This window comes from Epinephelus lanceolatus, chromosome 1 (assembly GCF_041903045.1).
Source record: "Epinephelus lanceolatus isolate andai-2023 chromosome 1, ASM4190304v1, whole genome shotgun sequence".
Lineage (NCBI taxonomy): Eukaryota > Metazoa > Chordata > Actinopteri > Perciformes > Serranidae > Epinephelus > Epinephelus lanceolatus.
In genome coordinates, this window is record NC_135734.1 from 46,398,782 (window position 1) to 46,419,869 (window position 21,088).

Here is a 21,088-nt window from a genome sequence, read left to right on the forward strand (position 1 = left end):
TTGTAGTAATAGTCCTCATCCTTCATTTCGCCAGCGTTGGTCCTGCCAGCAGTTCTGTCTTTGCATCAAACAAACTGATTTTTCCCAGATATTTTCTCTTTGGGGTCGAGCATTCAGCGAGCAGTTCAACGTACAGTTAAAAAAAACATGGGAATTCTACAATGGCTCCATCTGTAAGATCGTAGGCGTTGGGGGTTTATAGCTTTTTCCTCTTCTGTAAATACCAGGGGACAGTATTTAATTTGGATAGATTCAGCCAGACAGGGCACAGCAGCCAGTGGTTAAACAACATGTCACTAACTCAATGACTCAAAGCAACTAACAAATCAGCCAGCGTCAGACTGTCGACTCGTCTGAGTGTCAAACTCTTTTCCAGACTCTGTGAAATGTGGCAGCTGGCTGCAGACAAATCAGAGCCAGTGAATGAAGTTTGGTCACCTTTTGTTTTTTTCCACAGTCACCATGAGAGCTGGGAAGCTTCATTTCAAACCAAAACGGCTCTAAAAAGCAATCAAAAGGTGCAAGTTTTATAATTTGTACACGTTGCAGATTCTATTTTCTGCAACTTAGAGGGTGTCATTACACGAATATGTTTTGTGGCACAGCAACAGTAAATAAAATATAAATAATTCTACGAAAACTTGAAATGTCAGGACTTTAAAGGAAAACTTCACCTGCAAAATGACCATATGTTAATTACTCACTGCATGTTAACTTGAACTTGTGAAGAATAGTTTGTTTTTCTTGCATGCCTCTGTGGCGAATGGAGAATCCAAAAAAGGCAAACATTATTCATGAATTGAAAAAACTCTCACACAACTCCTGCAGTGTCATCCCAGATTCAAGTTACATTATTGTCCCCAGGGAATTTTTTTCTTGGGTATAAAAGCTGCCACAAAAAAATTCATAATGCAGAAACCGACAAAGTACCGCAGGGTTTCCCACACATTCATTTATTTGGGTTCACCCGCCATGATCAAAACATCTGCCACCACAAATAGGTTTTTTCTTTTGGGGAAGAACGATCACCAGAGCACTGTGGGAATATACATTTTTATTTATATAGATTTATCTAGATTTTTCCCACGTGGAAATTCTGACCAGTCAAGAGCAGCTGTCTTGTTCAGCCTTTTGATCTGGTTTGCTTGTAAATGCTGCTGTGAGAATACGAACCACCTCTAGGCAATTATGCAACCTTGTAAGAAAATTAGTTGCTGATTCAGACCAAAGGAGACAACTCTAGGTCTGAAAGCAGCCTAAATGAAAAGGAAAAGTTCGCCTTTTTGGATTCTCCGTTCACTGTGGAGGCATGCAAGATAAACAAGTTTTTTCATGAATTCAGTGTGTGTATTTGATATACAAATAGTCATTTTGTGGGTGAAGTATTCCTTTAAAATGCTGCCTGGAATTTAACTTAATGCTAACTGAAAACCAAAAATGAATAGAGCAGTAAACTAATATTCTAATTATTGAAAGCTGTGAAATTGGACACTGTAAGTAAATCAGAAGTTGTATCCGACACCCCTAAAACCTGCACTTAACATATGCTTACGCGTTAGAGCCTCAACTTCAGTCTTTATAAGGCCATAATAATGTCGATGTGAGCCGTTAACAACTGAAAGCAGACTATCTGAGAAGTATGACATTCACAACATTCACTTTAACATGTCTGTGTAACAATGAGTTTCCCATGTGTAAGTGTCACCAGGGACCATCCACTCAGGACCTTCTCTGTAGTGCTTTTATCTACTGTATAGCTGCATTAACCCAGCGTCCAAAAAATTAACTGTGGGTGACTGAGAGCTAACATTCAATGGTAGCAATCGAAAATTGATGTTTTTGTCCAGCGTGAAAGGCCACTGGATCAGTTCTCTGCCACACAGGATGGAAAAATCAGAGTCAAAGAGAGTTTTTATTGCACCTTATTTGTATAATTTGGACTTCATATCAGACGATGAGGCCAAAAGAAAAACACTGCCATCTTTTTATTCAGGGTCCTAAAGTTAAAAAAAAAAAAAATCTACTAAAAATCTGAATACTGTCAAAACTCTTGAAGTGCTTCTGTTCACCAACAAGCAAATTAAAACAGATCAAAATGTTTTTACACAGCACACATGTTGCAGGAATTTGACCAACAGCGTCACGTCCGATGTGATCGTGAGACCAGGGCCTCATTTCGTGTGTCATCGAAGCTTATTTTTATTTAATTTCTTTAAATAGAATAAAGTAGTTCATATCATTAAAAGGGATTTGTGAAACCAAATCCGCAGCAGACATCTATTTTCATACAGTAACAAACTTTTCCTATATAAGTCGTCTTTGTACAGCTAAGCTCCCATTCCAGACCTCCCATTTTAATACTGATACAAAGCTTCGTTTTAATCTTAAACTTTTGTACAGATCTGGTTCTCGATTCCTGGGAAAGATCTTTGCACCAAGGAGAAGAAAAATGATGCTGAAAGGAAAGATTTGTCAGCGAGAACAACAGCATCGGAAACGTTAAATCGAAGTCTAACAAAACTGCACAGAGAATTTGGGCCTTTAATTTCATCTGCTGCAAAGATTAAAAACACAAAAATAGATTTAGGCTGGGCATATTTGAACTTCAATGCTCTCCAAACTGAGTAAAATCCCTCCCTGGTGCAAAGATCCTTCTCTCAGTGGGAAAACATGAACCACAATTAATAACTAATGCAGTCATTTATTGGTTTCTTATGCCTCTCTGTGTATATTTACAGTATGTACCAGTCCCTCTGCCTTCTTACACTCCCCTTCAGTTAGCCTACGTAAACCCTCTGTTAACCTAAGCTAACCGATTTTTCTTTTTCCTCAGAGATAATGAATTTGCAAGAGAATCGAAGCATTAGCGATGCACAAGTTTTTACCGCCGAATGTTGAAATGTGAAAGTCACCTGCGGGTGAATGTAAAAGTTTCTGAAGATTTATTTTTTAGGGTGAAAAAAAAGAACTTGTTTCTTTTTTTTATTTTTACTGATCTTGTTTTATTGAATTTAGACGTTTTATTTTATTTTTTTGATCGTGTGTCTGTCACATTTGCCTTTTGTATTCCAAATATAGTGTATTTGAACCTCTGTCATTGGAGTAACATGTACAACTATCAATCAAAAAAAAAAGTAAAAAACAAACAAAAAAAACTACGATTTGTTATGTGCAATACTTTGTAGAATACTTTTATTTTTCTTGCTGTTTTTTGTTTTTTTCCAAGAGGTGGTACTAACCTTTGAAGTAAGACGATAGCCTGTGAATTCTTGATGAAGAAAAATTTGAATCTTCAGGGTCCAGTTAGATTAAAAAAGAAAAACCGCCACAAAATGCTCTGCAGTGTGGAACGAAACCAAATTAAACCACTATTCCATCAAAGATCTCGTGGTTTGAAATGCACTGAGAATGATACTAAAACGTTGTCACATCAAACTGAATTTCTTAGTGAAACGCTGTCTTTTTTTATTTCTGTGACAGACTTAGTTTGTGAGGGGTATGAAACACGGTAACACTGCCACTAAGCCCACCGTCTTTCTACCTGCCTATCTGTTTATCTGCTGCGTTGCTCAAAATCAGGCAGCTTCCCAAAAGCACGCCAGCGCCAACATTTATCATCTCTAACCTACAACACATCAGCAACATCTCCAAAATCTACCGTTTAAGGCTTGTGAGTCTAATTTGCTCATGGTGGAACAAATACCTGCTTTTGGGAAGCCTGGCCCTCGGCGACACAAGCAGTAAATCCAATAAAAATTGACATTACATCATATCAGATGTGGGCTTTTCTTTTAAAACCTCGTATGCAATTTTTACATTCTGCTTATCCAGACATTTCTATCTAAATCCAACTGCGCCAAACCCTGCAACCTTAGTGCTTTATCAAACAAACTGAAGAACCAAACTTCATCTGCGCAGGAACAGACAACCTGATTTTAAATCCCATGTTGCCTCCATCGTGTTCGTGTGAAAGCGCCACCATATCTGCAGGATTCAGAATCTGATTGTTTGTTTCTGTGAAAAAGATGCAACGTAAGACCACACAGATGTGTAGAGGTGACACAAACTCTGTTTTATCACTGAAGTCACTCTGTGCAAAGGAGGATTAATGAGGCTCTGTTTCCTTTATGCAACGATCACCTTCATTCTCTGGGTTGAAGTTTGAAAGATGTCCTGACTCAGAAAACCAGTTATGATGTAATTCTTTCTGGCATTTTAAGCTTCGATTAAGTTCAGACATGTGAGGACAAGACTCTAACAACGACACAAAAAGCTGTAAAACCATCTTGCCCCCTTTAACTTAAATGTTTGTGATCTTAGCACTCTGGGAACCGGAGTCCCACTCATCCTCCTCCATCCTCTCTGTCGCCAGACTCATTCTGATCATGGTCTCCAATGACAATGCCTCTGTCTTTCCTGCATTATACTGTATGCCAGCCCTTCCTTTTTTGAGAATGTACATGGGAAAATGTTTTTTAATTCTTGGTGAAGAAAAAAACATTTTTAAAAAGAATTTGAAGGTTTTATTTTTTATTTCTATGGCCAACCTGTAAGCTAGGTGAAAAAAAAAGACAAAAAAAATACGTGTTTGAACAGGTTTTACAGAGGTGTAAAACTTTTTTTATTTCTTAATAAAAAATTTGTCTTCAGAAAGTGAACTCTTGAGTTTTATGTGATTGATGTGAATTATATTTGATGGTGAAAGCGTACAGACACCTGCTGTTGAGACAAACACACACACACTCAGATCATTCCATTCAAGTTCAATTTCCCAACTCGTGGGACTTATGTACCTAAATCCCCTCGACAGCATAATAAACTCTAATCCTACAAAGCCTGTAATACAAGATTTAAGGTATTCAAGCCAACGCAGGAGGCTGCATTCCAGCACGTTACTGCTGCCAGGTTTCCCTAAATATGCAGCAAAAATAAAGGGGTTGAAAACTGCTCCATGGCGACTACAATAACAGACCAACTGCATACTGTAGGTAATTAAAACACATGTCATCTGGCACCAGATTATATTGCTGTTGCTGTTTATTATAATGCCAGTGTGTAGACAAAAGAACTGTTGGATGTTTCAAAGACCAAAACTGAGTGTAGTGCTGCTGATTAGGTGAGCCGCAGGTCTGAGGAGTTGTTTCAGTAGAATTTAGGAGTATAGCTACACTGAAACACACAGTATCTGCTGCTGAAACAGCAGTTACACAACTTGCATAACCAATCGTGACCAACCAAATCACCAGAATGAATATTGGTATTGTGCATTAACATCTGCAAACCACAACTATGTCACATTTGTAAGTTATTATGTAGAGGATATATTTTAACTTCTTTAACAAAGCTTTGGTCAATGTGTGGTTAGGTTTAGGCAAAAAAAAAAACACTTGGTTATGGTTTGGAAAAGATCATGTTCTGGCTTAAAATACCCAGTTGTGATGGCACAGCCTTGGCTGTAAACACTGCAATGTCTTGTCAAGAAACAACCGCCTTTCATGGCACTATCCCCGGAGGAAAAACGGCACCGGGCTGCTATAAAACACCCACGTCTGCTGCTTAAAAAGCCTTCAGAAACACAGCACTGACTCACTGGAAATCTAGCACTTGGGCAGTGACTTGTGGCGTCAGAAACCAACAAAAAAGGTGTCTTTTATCGTCGGCATGATTCGCAGCCAGTTGTTCTAGTTTAACAGCACCCAGCAGCGTCAGGGGGAAACTCGGCAGGACGAGGATGAACGTTAAGGCAGCGAAAGTCAGACTGGGGCAGGTGGATGGGTCCAACAAACACCAACTTTCACCTGATAGAGCGGTGTTTGTGTCCCGTAAGATGAAAGCCAAACCCTGTTCTTTTTTTTTTAACCCAACCACATGCATTTGTTGTCGAAGGAAAACGTCAATTTTCGTCGTCATACCGACGTAGCACGTTTATTTTGAAAGAGACTGTATGTAGCCTAGGTGCTATATCGTAGGCAACTGGACTTGTGTTTTTTGAAGACGTTTCACCTCTCATCCAAGATGCTTCTTCAGTTCTAAATGACTGGTACAAAGTTGCAGGCTATAAACCCTGTGTGGGTGTGAACCCTTGCAGAGTCGTAGGGGTCACGTGAGCTCTTAGTTACAGAGTCATTAAGGAGGTGGCTTATGACACTACTTATCCCCCACCTACAATGCAGTCTTGGGATCCCTCCCCTAATGACTCACATGGTGTCCAGGTGGGTCAAGGACTGACGACTGAGTCCTTGACCACTTGGCCACCATATTAGTCATTAGGGTCAGGTGGGACCAGGGGTGAATGGGTATGAAGTCGTCTGGGGAGGGATCCCAAGACTGCATTGTAGGTGGGGGATAAGTAGTGTCATAAGCCACCCCCTTAACGACTCTGTAACTAAGAGCTCACATGACCCCTACAGCTCTGCAAGGGTTCACACCCACACAGGGTTTATAGCCTGGAACTTCACACAATTCATTTAGAACTGAAGAAGCTTCTTGGATGAGAGGCCAAACGTCTTCAAGAAACACAAGCAAGTCCAGTTGCCTACGCTATTAGCACTTACGATTACCATGACCTGGATGACTGAGAATCTTCACCGACAACTGTACATAGATGTTAAATTTCCTGTGAAAACAGAAGTGCATTTTGAAAGAACACGGGGTCCATGTCATTGGTTCGACAGCCCATTGGTTCGACATCCCATTAGTCCGACTGTCTGCGGTGCTGAACGGCTCGCGGCGGGCGTATGGTGCGCCGCGACCGGCTTGAGGCGGAGCAGACTCACGGCTTATGTGTTTGTCACTTTCTTTTTCATTTTAACCCACACCATGATCTTTTCCTGACCCTAACCAAGTGGTTTTTGTGCCTAAACCTAACCAGACCTTAACCACAGGGCGTCATGATGATTTCGGAGCGGACTTCGGAAAAATGAGTTTAATATGGTCGGAACAATGGGATGTCGAACCAATGGGCTGTTGAACTAATGGGCAGTTCCCAGAAGACGATGCATGTAACTGGCAGAACTTGACATGGCGTCCCAAAACTTCATGTCCAAACGTCAACGTGAGAATGTGGATTTTGTTGTTTGTTAGTCCCAAACAGTGCCATCCACCATCCTCTCCAACTCTTGATGCCAAAGTCAGCTCATATAATGGGAAACGTTGATATAATACATATGAAACACGCAATAGCAACATATTTGTGTTTCCCTGAAAGATACAATGCCAACATTTTCCTTTGGCAACGACTGATGTAGAGATGAAAAAGTACAGTCCGCACACGAGACTATGCTCCCGTACAGTGGTGTAAGGTTGTCATCACGAGCCCCAGTGCCAGATTATGTGTCTAAACCAGCTACCATATATCCTATCATCTCATAACATGATCAAAGAGAGACTTTACATCAGACAGCATCAACATATCTATTACCCAGCAGTCATCTTTGTATCTTCTGTATATGACAAAAATACAGAAGCAAATAAGAAATCATATGTTTTTCCTGGACTTTGGACATTTGCTGACATTGCTTTCTGCCAGACACGGATTTCTTGGTAAGACAGAAGAAATATTGTGATTTGGTTGGGTTAAAGTGAACAGAAAGCCTTCTGGGGAAACGTCTCCATGTGCCTGTGTGTCTTGATGGGCTGCAGGTGAGCTGCTGTGATTGGCTGGGTTGCCCAGGTGGTCTAGCCTTTGAAAACAGAAGGTCAGTTGCTCCAACAACCTGAGTCAACTACAAGTCAACTTTTTCTTGATACGTGTGTTTTGAGGTAAATCATGTGTTGTTAAACCTTTGCAGCCGTGGGAAATGTTTGGGTGAGTACCTTTTGCTTTTTTCCCCTTAATGAATGTATTTGTCCAAAATAAAGGGTTTGTGTTGGCTTCATGGTGGCACTGCAACCCACAACAGCTACATCAATCCAACCCGTGCTTACCTAACCAAACAGAAATAAACCAAAACAGACGTCACTTACCTAAGCTACGTGAACTACATAAAACAGGAGGAAAACAAAGAACAACCTCCAGCCCCTCCCCAGCTGAGCGGCATGTTCTGAAGTAATGGCAGTAAGTAGCTCTGTGAAGCTAAAAACAACTTCAGTTAGTGGAATATTTTGACCCAAACATCCGTTTCACAACAGGGAAATAAAGGCAAAGCAGACAAGCTGGTGATTAACAGAAGCTGGGGGCTGAACACGGCTAATTTTCCCAGACTGTGATTTTCCGTCAATAGCTGCGGTTACATGCAGTTACTTTTTTTTTTTCTTCTTCCCTTTTCAAATCAAAACATCTGACTCCCACGCAAGAAATTACATGAGTGCTATATAAAATACTAATTTAAAATGCCTCACAGTGAGTTGTGAAGACAGAGGGCTCCTTTCAGTGCACAGTGAGCCATACATCCAATCACAAGACTTTGTTCATTATTTTGTCTTGATTTATAATTCTGTCCTACACAAATACCACCATGATAATTATGATTATTGCTCCCATGTGACTCAACAAAAGCCCCTTCGTTCAGCAGGGACACAGAGGATGATGGTGTCTTGAACCTGCTGTTAAATAATGCTAATTTTGCTTTTTTATTGCCGCAGTCTGAGCTTTAAATAACCGCCACTCCAGTGAAAGAAACACAACGCTGACATTTCTGCCAGCTCCAAGAATAGACTTCGCTGCTGAGAATTTCCTTTTTTCGTTTCATCTTCATGACAGTTTTTTGGCCTTCTCACGGAGCAACAAGCAAAAACAAGTCTGTGTGTTTTTAAGAGAACTGTTTCTTGGTACTTTCGCCTTTTGTACTACAGTCAAAAAATAGAACAGGAAATGAAAGGTCAAAACGAGACAGAGATGATGTGAAAATCAAATGTGGCCAGTTTTGATCTCAGGATGTTGTGGTTACTTGGTACAGGCCACAAAGACACCGTATATACACTTTATCCCATGGGCTTTTGCAGATTTTTCCCCTGTTAACTCCCAGTTGCCATGTCCAGTTCCCTCCACACAGTATCCCAGTTACTGCTTCCTGTGTTCCTGTGGAGGGCTGCATACAGTCAATGTGACATACTAAACTATGACGTTTTTTCATAATTTTTGACAACACACTATACTATGACATTTTTTCATGATTTTTGACAACATGCTATACTATGATGCTTTTTCATGATTTTTGACGACATACTATACTATGACTTTTTTTGGTGATTTTTGACGACATACTATACTATGATGCTTTTTCATGATTTTTGACAACATGCTATACTATGACGCTTTTTCATAATTTTTGACGACATACTATACTATGACTTTTTTTGGTGATTTTTGACGACATACTATACTATGATGCTTTTTCATGATTTTGGACGACATACTATACTATGACTTTTTTTGGTGATTTTTGACGACATACTATACTATGACGCTTTTTCATAATTTTTGACGACACACTATACTATGACGTTTTTTGGTGATTTTTGACGACATACTATACTATGATGCTTTTTCATGATTTTTGACGACATACTATACTATGATGCTTTTTCATGATTTTTGACGACATACTATACTATGACGCTTTTTCATAATTTTTGACGACACACTATACTATGACGTTTTTTGGTGATTTTTGACGACATACTATACTATGATGCTTTTTCATGATTTTTGACGACATACTATACTATGATGCTTTTTCATGATTTTTGACAACATACTATCCAATGGCATTATTTCATAATTTTTGAAGACATACTATACTATGACATTTTTTCATGATTTTGACGACACACGATACTATGACAATTTTTTATGATTTTTGACGACATACTGTACAAACTATGACCATTTTTCATCATTTTTCACGACATACTGTCCAATGGCATTATTTCATAATTTTTGAAGACATACCAAACTATGATGTTTTTTTCATGATTTTTGATGACATACTATATATGACCATTTTTCATCATTGTTGATGACATATTAAACTATGACTTTTTTTCATCATTTTTGACGACATCCTAAACTATGACCAGTTTTCATGATTGTTGAAGACATATTAAACTATGATGCTTTTTCATGATTTTTGATGACATGCTATACTATGATGCTTTTTCATGAATTTTGATGACATACTATCCAATGGCATTATTTCTTAAATTTTGACGACATAATATACTATGACGTTTTTTCAATCATTTTTGACGACATACTATACTATGACATTTTTCATAATTTTTGATGATATACTATACTATGACATTTTTTTCAATCATTTTTTGATGACATACTATACATTGAAGTTTTTTCATAGTTTTTGACGACATCCTAAACTATGATGCTTTTTCATGATTTTTGATGACATACTATACTATGACATTTTTCAATCATTTTTTGATGACATACTATACATTGAAGTTTTTTCATAATTTTCTGACGACATACTATACTATGACCATTTTCCATCATGTTTGACGACATACTAAACTATGACGTTTTTTCATGATTTCTGATGAAATACTATACTATGTAGTTTTAATAGTATAGTATGTTGTCACAAATTATTAAAAATTGTCATAGTATAGTATGTCGTCAAAATTCATAAAAAAATGTCATAGTATAGTATGTTGTCAAAAATCATGAAAAAGCATCATAGTATAGTATGTTGTCACAAATGATGAAAAAATGTCATAGTATAGTATGTCATCAAAAATTATGAAAAAACGTCATAGTATAGTGTGTCGTCAAAATTCATAAAAAAATGTCATAGTATAGTATGTTGTCAAAAATCATGAAAAAATGTCATAGTATAGTGTGTCGTCAAAAATTATGAAAAGTTGTCATACTATAGTATAGTATGTCGTCAACAATTATGGAATAATGCCATTGGATAATATGTCGTCAAAAATCATGAAAAAACATCATAGTATAGTATGTCATCAAAAATGATGAAAAAATGTCATAGTATAATATGTCGTCAAAAATCATGAAAAATTGTCATATGTCATCAAAAATGATAAAAAAAATGTCATAGTATAGTATGTCATCAAAAATCACGAAAAATTGTCATAGTATAGTATGTCCTCAAAAATGATGAAAAAACGTCATAGTATAGTATGTCATCAAAAATGATGAAAAAATGTCATAGTATAGGATGTCGTCAAAAATTATGAAAAAACGTTGTAGTATAGTATGTTGTCAAAAATCATGAAAAAGCATCATAGTCTAGAATGTCGTCAAAAATTATGAAAAAACGACATAGTATAGTATGTCGTCAAAAATCATGAAAAAACGTCATTGTATAGTATGTCTTCAAAAATCATGAAAAAACGTCATTGTATATTATGTCTTCAAAAATCATGAAAAACGGTCATAGTATAGTATGTTGTCAAAAATCATGAAAAAACGTCATAGTATAGCATGTCGTCAAAAATTATGAAAAAGCGTCATAGTATAGTATGTCGTCAAAATTCATGAAAAAGCATCATAGTCTAGAATGTCGTCAAAAATTATGAAAAAACGACATAGTATAGTATGTCGTCAAAAATCATGAAAAAACGTCATTGTATAGTATGTCTTCAAAAATCATGAAAAACGGTCATAGTATAGTATGTTGTCAAAAATCATGAAAAAACGTCATAGCATAGTATGTCGTCAAAAATTATGAAAAACGTCATAGTATAATATGTCGTCAAAAATCATGAAAAAACGTCATAGTATAGTATGTCGTCAAAAATTATGAAAAAACGTCATAGTATAGTATGTCGTCAAAATTCATGAAAAAGCATCATAGTCTAGAATGTCGTCAAAAATTATGAAAAAACGACATAGTATAGTATGTCTTCAAAAATCACGAAAAAACGTCATTGTATAGTATGTCTTCAAAAATCATGAAAAACGGTCATAGTATAGTATGTTGTCAAAAATCATGAAAAAACGTCATAGCATAGTATGTCGTCAAAAATTATGAAAAACATCATAGTATAATATGTCGTCAAAAATCATGAAAAAATGTCATAGTATAGTATGTTGTCAAAAATTATGAAAAAACGTCATAGTATAATATGTCATCAAAAATCATGAAAAAACGTAGTATACTACAATCATGAAAAAAATCATGAAAAAACATAGTATAGTATGTCGTCAAAAATCATGAAAAAACATCATAGTATAATATATCGTCAAAAATCATGAAAAATTGTCATATGTTTTCAACAATCATGAAAAAATGTCATATATAGTATGTCGTCAAAAATGATGAAAAAGTCATAGTATCATACGTCATCAAAAATCATGAAAATTTGTCACAGTATAGTATGTCATCAAAAATCATGAAAAATTGTCATAGTATAGTATGTCATCAAAAATCATGAAAAAACGTCATAGTATAATATGTCGTCAAAAATCATGAAAAAACACCACAGTACAATATGTCGTCAAAAATCATTAAAAATTGTCATAGTATAGTATGTCGTCAAAAATCATGAAAAAACATCATAGTATAGTATGTCATCAAAAAGTATGAAAAAACGTTGTAGTATAGTATGTCGTCAAAAATCATGACAAAAACATTATAGTATAGTATGTTTTCAAAAATGTATATAAATAACCCTTGTTGGTGTCTTTCCTGGTAATACAACTCTAACCATACTTTACCTGTTGCCCAATGTGCTTCTTTACGTGCTCCTCTCTGGCTGTGAAGACTGAAACAAGTCTTCGTGTCTTCATGCGATGGTAGAAGTCAGTGGTTCAGTGTGGTTTGTCCAGTCTTTGTTGGTTTTAATCATGGGCGGAATTTTGATGGCAAAGGTGGCTCACAGACAACAAATCCTGAAAATGGCTTCAGTTTTTCAGAGCTAAACACAACCATACTTTCTCATGATTTTGATATCTCCCCTTCATGAAATGGACAGTTGTGACAAAAATATTTTATTTCGCAAAAGGAGATAAAATTGATCAATGCATTGACTCACTGAAAAGTAAAACCCCTATTGAAGTGTGGAAGTAATTAATCTCATGTAATTTTTCACCTGTTGCTTGGGTTTAGTTCAAATTTGCACTAATATCTGCTCTAGACCTGAAAGCAACATAAATATCAAACTATATTTTTATCATAAACCTACAGCCCAGAGGTTTTGAAATCCAAAGTTGCCATCTTTTTTAAAAGACAGTCACTTTTACTTAAGGCAGTATATGATATATTGGCACAGTTGAAATGAAACAAAAACAGTGATACCATAAAGAAAATGTGTTAAATGAGCAGTAAAATGCATTTTCAAAAAATGTTAATATGAAACAAAGTATGCAAAAAAAAAAAAAAAAGTTTTTTATCTCTTTTATACTTTTGGAGATACATAAAAAAAAGGTTAAGTCCATTAAACCCTATGAAGTGCCACATTTCAAAATGTATTTCCTCTTACAATGTTAAAACAAACACTCCACTATAATGGATACTCACAACACTAAAGATTTCAACAGATTCAATCTTTACTTACAAGAACTACTGGGTAGAAAAAATTAAACAGCGCTGAGCAAATGTTGCCTCAATTACTTAGTATTTATTTTTTTTAACCACCTAAAAAAAAACCAATATCGGCATACGTGTACGCTATGTATAGAATATTTTCACTGCTTTACCTTGCCATCAGACTGTCTTTCTGACGGAGAACTGAAGCCGTTATCTCAAAGCCACCAGACTCCACTGACAAAAACAGTAATTTTACTTTACACAACAGGGAGAGTTGTTGGTCTACCACTGTCTCCATCAGTTATTGTGTAAGGTAAAGCCGTGAAAATATTCCAAACATAGTATATACTATCCAATATTGACTTTTTTATAATTGTTTTTTTCTAAAAACTACATTTTGCTGCGGCCCCGCCCACAGCAGTACAGTTGGATTCTGTGCTGGTAGTAGGGGTGAGAATCTACAGGCACCTCATGATTTGGTCACCAAAAGTCATAGTACAGTATGTTGAAAAAAGTCGCGCTTTGATGGTCACCAAAAGTCAAAGTATAGTATGTCGAATAAAGTATCACCATCATGGTCACCAAAATTCATAGTATAGTATGTTGAAAAAAGTCGCACTTCCATGGTCACCAAAGTCATAGTATAGTATGTCGAAAAAGTCGAGCTTTCATGGTCACCAAAAGTCATAGTATAGTATGTCAAAAAAAGATTGTGCTTTCATGGTCACCAAAAGTCATAGTATAGTATGTTGAAAAAAGTTGCGCTTTGATGGTCACCAAAAGTCAAAGTATAGTATGTCGAAAAAAGTATCACCATCATGGTCACCAAAAGTTAAAGTATAGTATGTTGAAAAAAGTCGCACTTCTATGGTCACCAAAAGTCATAGTATAGTATGTCGAAAAAAGATTGTGCTTTCATGGTCAGCAAAAGTCATAGTATAGTATGTTCAAAAAAGTCGCGCTTTGATGGTCACCGAAAGTCAAAGTATAGTATGTCGAAAAAAGTATCACCATCATGGTCACCAAAAGTCATAGTATAGTATGTTGAAAAAAGTTGCACTTCCATGGTCACCAAAGTCATAGTATAGTTTGTTGAAAAAAGTTGCACTTCCATGGTCACCAAAGTCATAGTATAGTATGTCGAAAAAATTTGCAGTTTAATAGTCACCAAAAGTCATAGTATAATTTGTTGAAAAAAGTCGCACTTCCATGGTCACCAAAAGTCATAGTATAGTATGTTGAAAAAAGATTGTGCTTTCATGATCAGCAAAAGTCATAGTATAGTATGTTGAATAAAGTCGCGCTTTGATGGTCACCAAAAGTCAAAGTATAGTTTGTTGAAAAAAGTCGTACTTTCATGGTCACCAAAAGTCATAGTATAGTATGTTGAAAAAAGTCGTGCTTTGATGGTCACCAAAAGTCAAAGTATAGTATGTCAAAAAAAGTATCACCATCATGGTCAACAACAGTCATAGTACAGTATGTTCAAAAAAGTCGCACTTTCATGGTCACCAAAAGTCATAGTATACTATGTTGAAAAAAGTCTTTCAACAGGATTTATTCTTTTAAAAGGAAGGGATTTAAATCTTTTTAAATATAGCAGACTTTTGGTGATCCAGCAGGGAGTTCTTTTCTTCACCACAGAGGTGTTTTGATTTGGTTAACGCTGCAGCGTGTGTTGGTCAGCTGGTTTACATGCTGATCACTGCACTTCTCGTTAATGGTCATTTCTGGGTGATGGCGTCAGTAAGTATTCACAATATATACTTCATGTTCAACTCGCAAACAGGTTTGCCAAATTCACATATCTGCAGCTCAAAACAGTCACCAGTTCTCTACCCAGATGGGATTGTTGTTGTTAGCGTGATGTCACGGTTTTTTAAATATATATGCTAGTTTTAGTTCTGTAAAAAGTGCAGGGCACATGTCCCCTCTGTGTCCCCTGTAATTTACGGCCCTGTTTTAAGCTGGTCTTCAGGTCTTTCTTTCCCCAGCTTTAGTTTTTGTTCTTTCCACCGCTGCCTGTGGAAAATCGTGATACAGTCCAGAGACAGAATTTCCAGTTTCAACATTGGCTTGTTTACATGCATGTTTGTACATTTGTGTGTGTGAATGTACAAAATAATGTGCCGTTGGGTATTGAAATACTTTTCCATGTGTTACTGCTTTGAGTGTGTGTGTGTTGGGCCTGTTATGTAACAGTGGACTCTTGGGAATAATTAAGTCAGCAGAATGTACAGAACAGTATATACACATAAAATGAACCATGTTATTTAGCAGAGTGGGGGGAAATAAGATCACGTGTAGTGTAAGGACACACACAGACACCAAGATACACACTTCCAATATACACAAACACACAGTACATTGCATTGTACATTCATCCTTCCTCCACACAAACACTTGGCTTGTTTCCCCCAAAACATTTAGGAACTATAAAATTCTGCAAAAGTTCCTCGAGCATGTTTATGATCTGAGACTCATACCACGATGTACCCTGGGCCTTCATAACATGGCGTTTTGCTGTACTATTGGCAAGGAACAAACATTAATACCAGGTTACTTTAAAATTAGTTCTGAAGTTCCTGAATTTTGGGTGGAAAACACAGTCTGTCCAGCCGTCACTTCATTCATTCACACATGACCGTATATCACTGAAGTATCTGGATACTTCAGAAAATCACAAAGACACACCGAAATAACACCAGAGCAGTCACCCGACATAAAATTAGACATTTTATTGTTCTTACGTCTGATCTTTTCTCATGTTCTTCTCGAAAAGAGAAGTATAGCAGTACACTCTTTGTTTCATAGAAAATGAAAAAAACAAAACGACAACAACAACAAAGTTATACATTTTATTTTTCCCTTTGATCATTTTTGTTTTTGTATTTTCTCCCATGTTTCGGAAGAGTAATATTGTCATATAAAAATACTATATTACATAGAATAGAACTTTACACAGTTTGAAAAAAATACACAATATCAACGCATACATTATTAACGGCCCAATCCGGAATCGCAACAAGCTTTGATGCCACTTGTCAAACATCTTTTTAAAATTTTTTGATCTTTATAATATAGAGTCATGGAGATTATTTTTTTAAACTGTTAAAATGTTTCCATTCCGTAGAGTCACAGCCACAGTTCAGGTCCAGTGAGGAAGTTTGTATTCATATTTACAGTAAGGTCATTATTGTTAGCTTCTTAAATGAATTGGGCAGAATGCTGTTATTTAGCATAACAGATACTATGATTACCAAATTACCAGTAACTACAGTTTCCTCTGCAGAAAGCTAAAGGTTAGCTTGCTAAGTGCTATCGTTATATTGTAGCTAAATGTACCTGGGTTGTAAGTTAGGCTAAGGTTAGCTGACTTATGGTGTAGCTAAAGTTATCAGGTCTGTAAGTTAAGCTAATAGCTGACTAAGTACTGCAGTTGTGATATAGTTAAATGTCTCTAGGTTGTAAGGTTAAATTAGTGCTACAGCTATGATGTAGCTAACTTAAATGTTTCTGGGCTGAAAGTTAGGCTAATGGTTAGTGGACTAAGTGCTATAGCTATAATGGAGGTAAATGTTACTGGGTTGTAAGTTTGGCTAATGATTAGGCGATTAAGTGCTATAGCTAAGATGCAGCTAAATGAATCTGGGTTGTAGGTTAAGCTAATAGTTAGCTGACTAAGTGCTGCAGTGACAATGTAGCTAAATGTATCAGTTGTAAATTAAGATGAAAGTATGTTCACTTTTGATGTAGCTAAATGTGTCTAGGTTGTAAGTTAAGCTAATGGTCAGCTGACTAAGTGCAATAGCTACGATGTAGCTAAATGTTTCTGGGTGGTAAATTAGGCTAATAGTTAGCTGATTTTTGATGTAGCTAAATGTACCTGGGTTGTTAGTTAGCCTAATTGTTAGCTGACTAAGTGCTATGCTATGATGAAGCTAAATGTGTCTGGGTTGTAAGGTAGGCTAATTGTTAGCTGACTTGGTGCTATAACTATGATGCTGGTAAATGTACCTGGGTTGTAAGTTTAGCTAATGGTTAGCTGACTTAGTGCTATGTTATGATGAAGCTAAATGTATCTGGGTTGTAAGGCTAAGGCTAATGGTTAGCTGACTTTTGATGTTGCAAAATGAACATGGGTTGTAAGTTAGGCTAATGGTTAGCTGACTAAGCACTATAGCCATTATGTAGCTAAATGTTTTTGGGTTGTAAGTTTAGCTAATGGTTAGCTGACTAAGTGCTACGATGTAGCTAAATGTATTTGGGTTATAAATTGAGCTAATGGTTAGCTGACAGGACACTATGGTTAGCTAGTTAACTGTTATCTCCCACAGGCAGAGGAAACTTTGCTGTCTGGCCTTTTGAAAAAATTTAAAGTGTAATTTATCATTAAAAGTTATGATAATAAAAATGTAAATACTGTCTATATTTACATTACATTTTATTTCATATATATTGTTGCATGAAATTAGGTTGATGAAGTTACTATAATTTCATGTGTAGCTGTTGAATCATGGCCACTGTGCGAGATTCACCATATGTTCTGATACAATGTGATATTTTTCTTCTTTTTTTTAAAAAAATATTTGCATGCAATGCATTTGTACTTAATGCACGTGATGTGCCATGGGTCAGCACTGTTCCCCAATGACCGGCTTACATTGCACAATAACAACTCATGCAGTAGAAACTCCAGCACGTGCTCCATCTCCAACAGGAACTTGTTAAAGAAACACAGAGCAGTGGCTCGCCGCCAACGCTGTCATTATGGGAAAAGAGGAATGCGACTTCCCCGGCTTGGTTTTCCCTCCTGGCTAAGAGATTAGATCCAGCATCCTCTTGATCAGACACTGGCTTCTTTTTAAGCTTTAGGCTTAGATGAGCCATAAAAACACAATCTATATTGTGTGTTTGAAGGAGGCAGGCAGGAACGGCAGACATGAATGTGAAAGTGACTGCAGCTGATGATGTAATAAATGTCTGATTATGTAATCATTTGTCAAATGAAATGACATCCTATAACGGGTTCGGGGCTAATGACCACAGGCCGGCGTGTGCAGCTGCAGCATAGCCTAATCTGTCATGAAATCTTAGGACATTTCTCCCCTTAAATTCAACACATTAGTGACTCAATCATTTGTATTGTAATTTAAAATGGTCGCTATATCAGTCCTACTTTGTCACAGTAATTTACTGTTTAGTCATTTTAACGGTGTCATCTGTTACATTTATTACATTAAACAACTGGGGTGAAGCTTTATATTTTCTTCTAAACTTCACTCATCCGTGGGACTTTTGTTGCGATTCCGGATTGGGCTTTAAACTGACCTTTGACCCAGAAATGCATAGGGAGTATGGATGACCACACATACGTACATACATACATACATACATAAAAACCAACAAAACAAATTTGGAAGGCTTTTCTCAGCATTTTGTCTTTTTTTTTTTTGTTGTTGTTGCTTTACAAAACTCTTTTTTCTTTTTTGGCCACTTGACATTGCGTAAAAAACACTCAGACACGTTTGTTCCGTTGTACATGAAAATACTTACAGTGCATGGTATTCAACAGTGTGCTTCTTTTTTTATTTATTAGTAAGTGCTTGGAGAGAATGTCCCTTTTTTTGTTGTTGTTATTTATGAAAAAAAGTTGTCTTTCTCCAGCTCGCTCACACAAAAAAAAAACCTTGAGTTCATATTGTTTTCAGTCTCGTCAGGGTTTTGGAACGGCCCCCGGCCCTGAAAAATATCACCGCTGTACAATGAAATGTACACCACCTGGCTCTCCCTCGACACACACACACATATACACACACACACACATGCTCAAATGCTCATACATGCTTAAAAGGGAAAAAAATGACATCCTTATACGTACATGTAAACACACATGTATACACACAGAAGCCTCGACACACACACAGACACACACGTTCTGATAGTCATATACACACAGGCTCCCTCATTCACACACACAGACAGACAGACAGACACACACACACACACACACACACACACACACACACACACGGGTGATCTCAAAGGGGGCAGCTGGATTCAAACTGTATTATGTAACAATGTGAGGAAAGAGTGGGAGACATACAAACAGTGAGAGCGCGCGAGAGAGAACAGAGGTTGTGATTGTTCCTGTCGAAAAATTTTCCAATCCTTCAGAGGACAAAGGCTATTCTCTGTCTCCTCTCTCTTTCACTCACACACACACACACACACACACACTCTCGCATGTATTAATCCTGTGTGTCTCTGTGTTGTACGTACTCTGTTACACACACTCTGTACACTCATATTAGTTCCTCTTTTGTGCTAACACACAGAGACACACACACATAAAAATGTACCATCAGACCCGTATACACTCTTTTCTCTGTGTCACATACACTCACACACACATACTCTGCCAAGTGCAGTAGGAGGGGAAGCGACAGCCAGTCTCATTGCTGTTAATCCACACATAATAAGGGCAAAGAAAGTTTTGGCAGGAATAAGAGAAAATCGCAAAGACAGGAGGTGAAGGAAGTGGAAGGAATCTGCTGTTACCAAACAGACCAAAAATAGTTGGTGAGGAGAGATGGGATTGTTAAAGAGAAGTAGTTAAATGAGAGGTTCGGGTTTCTTGGAGCTTGGTATGTGGGTATAATAAGACAGAGTTGCAAAGTGAGTGGAGCTATTTCAGGCGCACTGACAGCTGGAGCATTTCCACATCTCAGACGGGCGTTAAAACTCTCCAGTTCGAGTCATCATTGCAAGAGATGAAGTGTTAGGAAATGTCTAATTCTTTGATCTGAAGTCGCATTGGTGCATTTTGGTATGAAACATTCAATCACGGATTCAAGATCTGTTACTTGCATTGCTAACCGCTGGTGGAAGCTAAAGATTATGCCGTTGAGAGGACTATCAACTGATTATAAGCTGTATAAAACAATGGCCGTCACCCACTGGTTTGTGGAGTGCATTTTGAAGCCTCGAGTTTGGCATTTTGGCTGCTGCCATCTTGGATTTTTAGAGCCAGAAGTGACCGTATTTGGACGAGAGGGTTGAGCTTAACCTAATGCTAACTGCTAGCTTGGTTAGCATAGCAGCTATGGTTAACTGTAATAATTCTACTACTAACTCTGCTACTCTTTGATATAGACAGCTGCGGACGTGATGCAGCAGTACAGAGGAGGAGAAACTTTCCATTGTAAGGCTCCGAGATAACATTATCTTCTCTGTTCTGCTTAGAGGTGGTGAATTTACAGCTCCCAGATGCTTAATACAACACAATCTCTGGCTTTGTTTGATATCTAGTGTCAGCAAAAAATGTGGTTGCACATTTCCGATCCGTCATTAGCGCTATTAGCTTGTTTACTATATTACATGAATGCTGCTGTGACACTAAATGTCCCGCTGAGCTCCGTTCAAACTTTAAAACTTCATACAGAAAAAACTAATCATTACATATTTGTATTAAATGGCCAAAGCTGATTCCACTGACATAATTCTGTTTCCGGTACAACCCTAGCTCTTTCCGTAAAAACTGAACATTCGACTCCTTAGAGAGTCTTTAAGCCCAACCAAACGCTGAACAAGACTTTTTTGTGACCAAAATGTCAACTTTCATGAACTGAAAACAC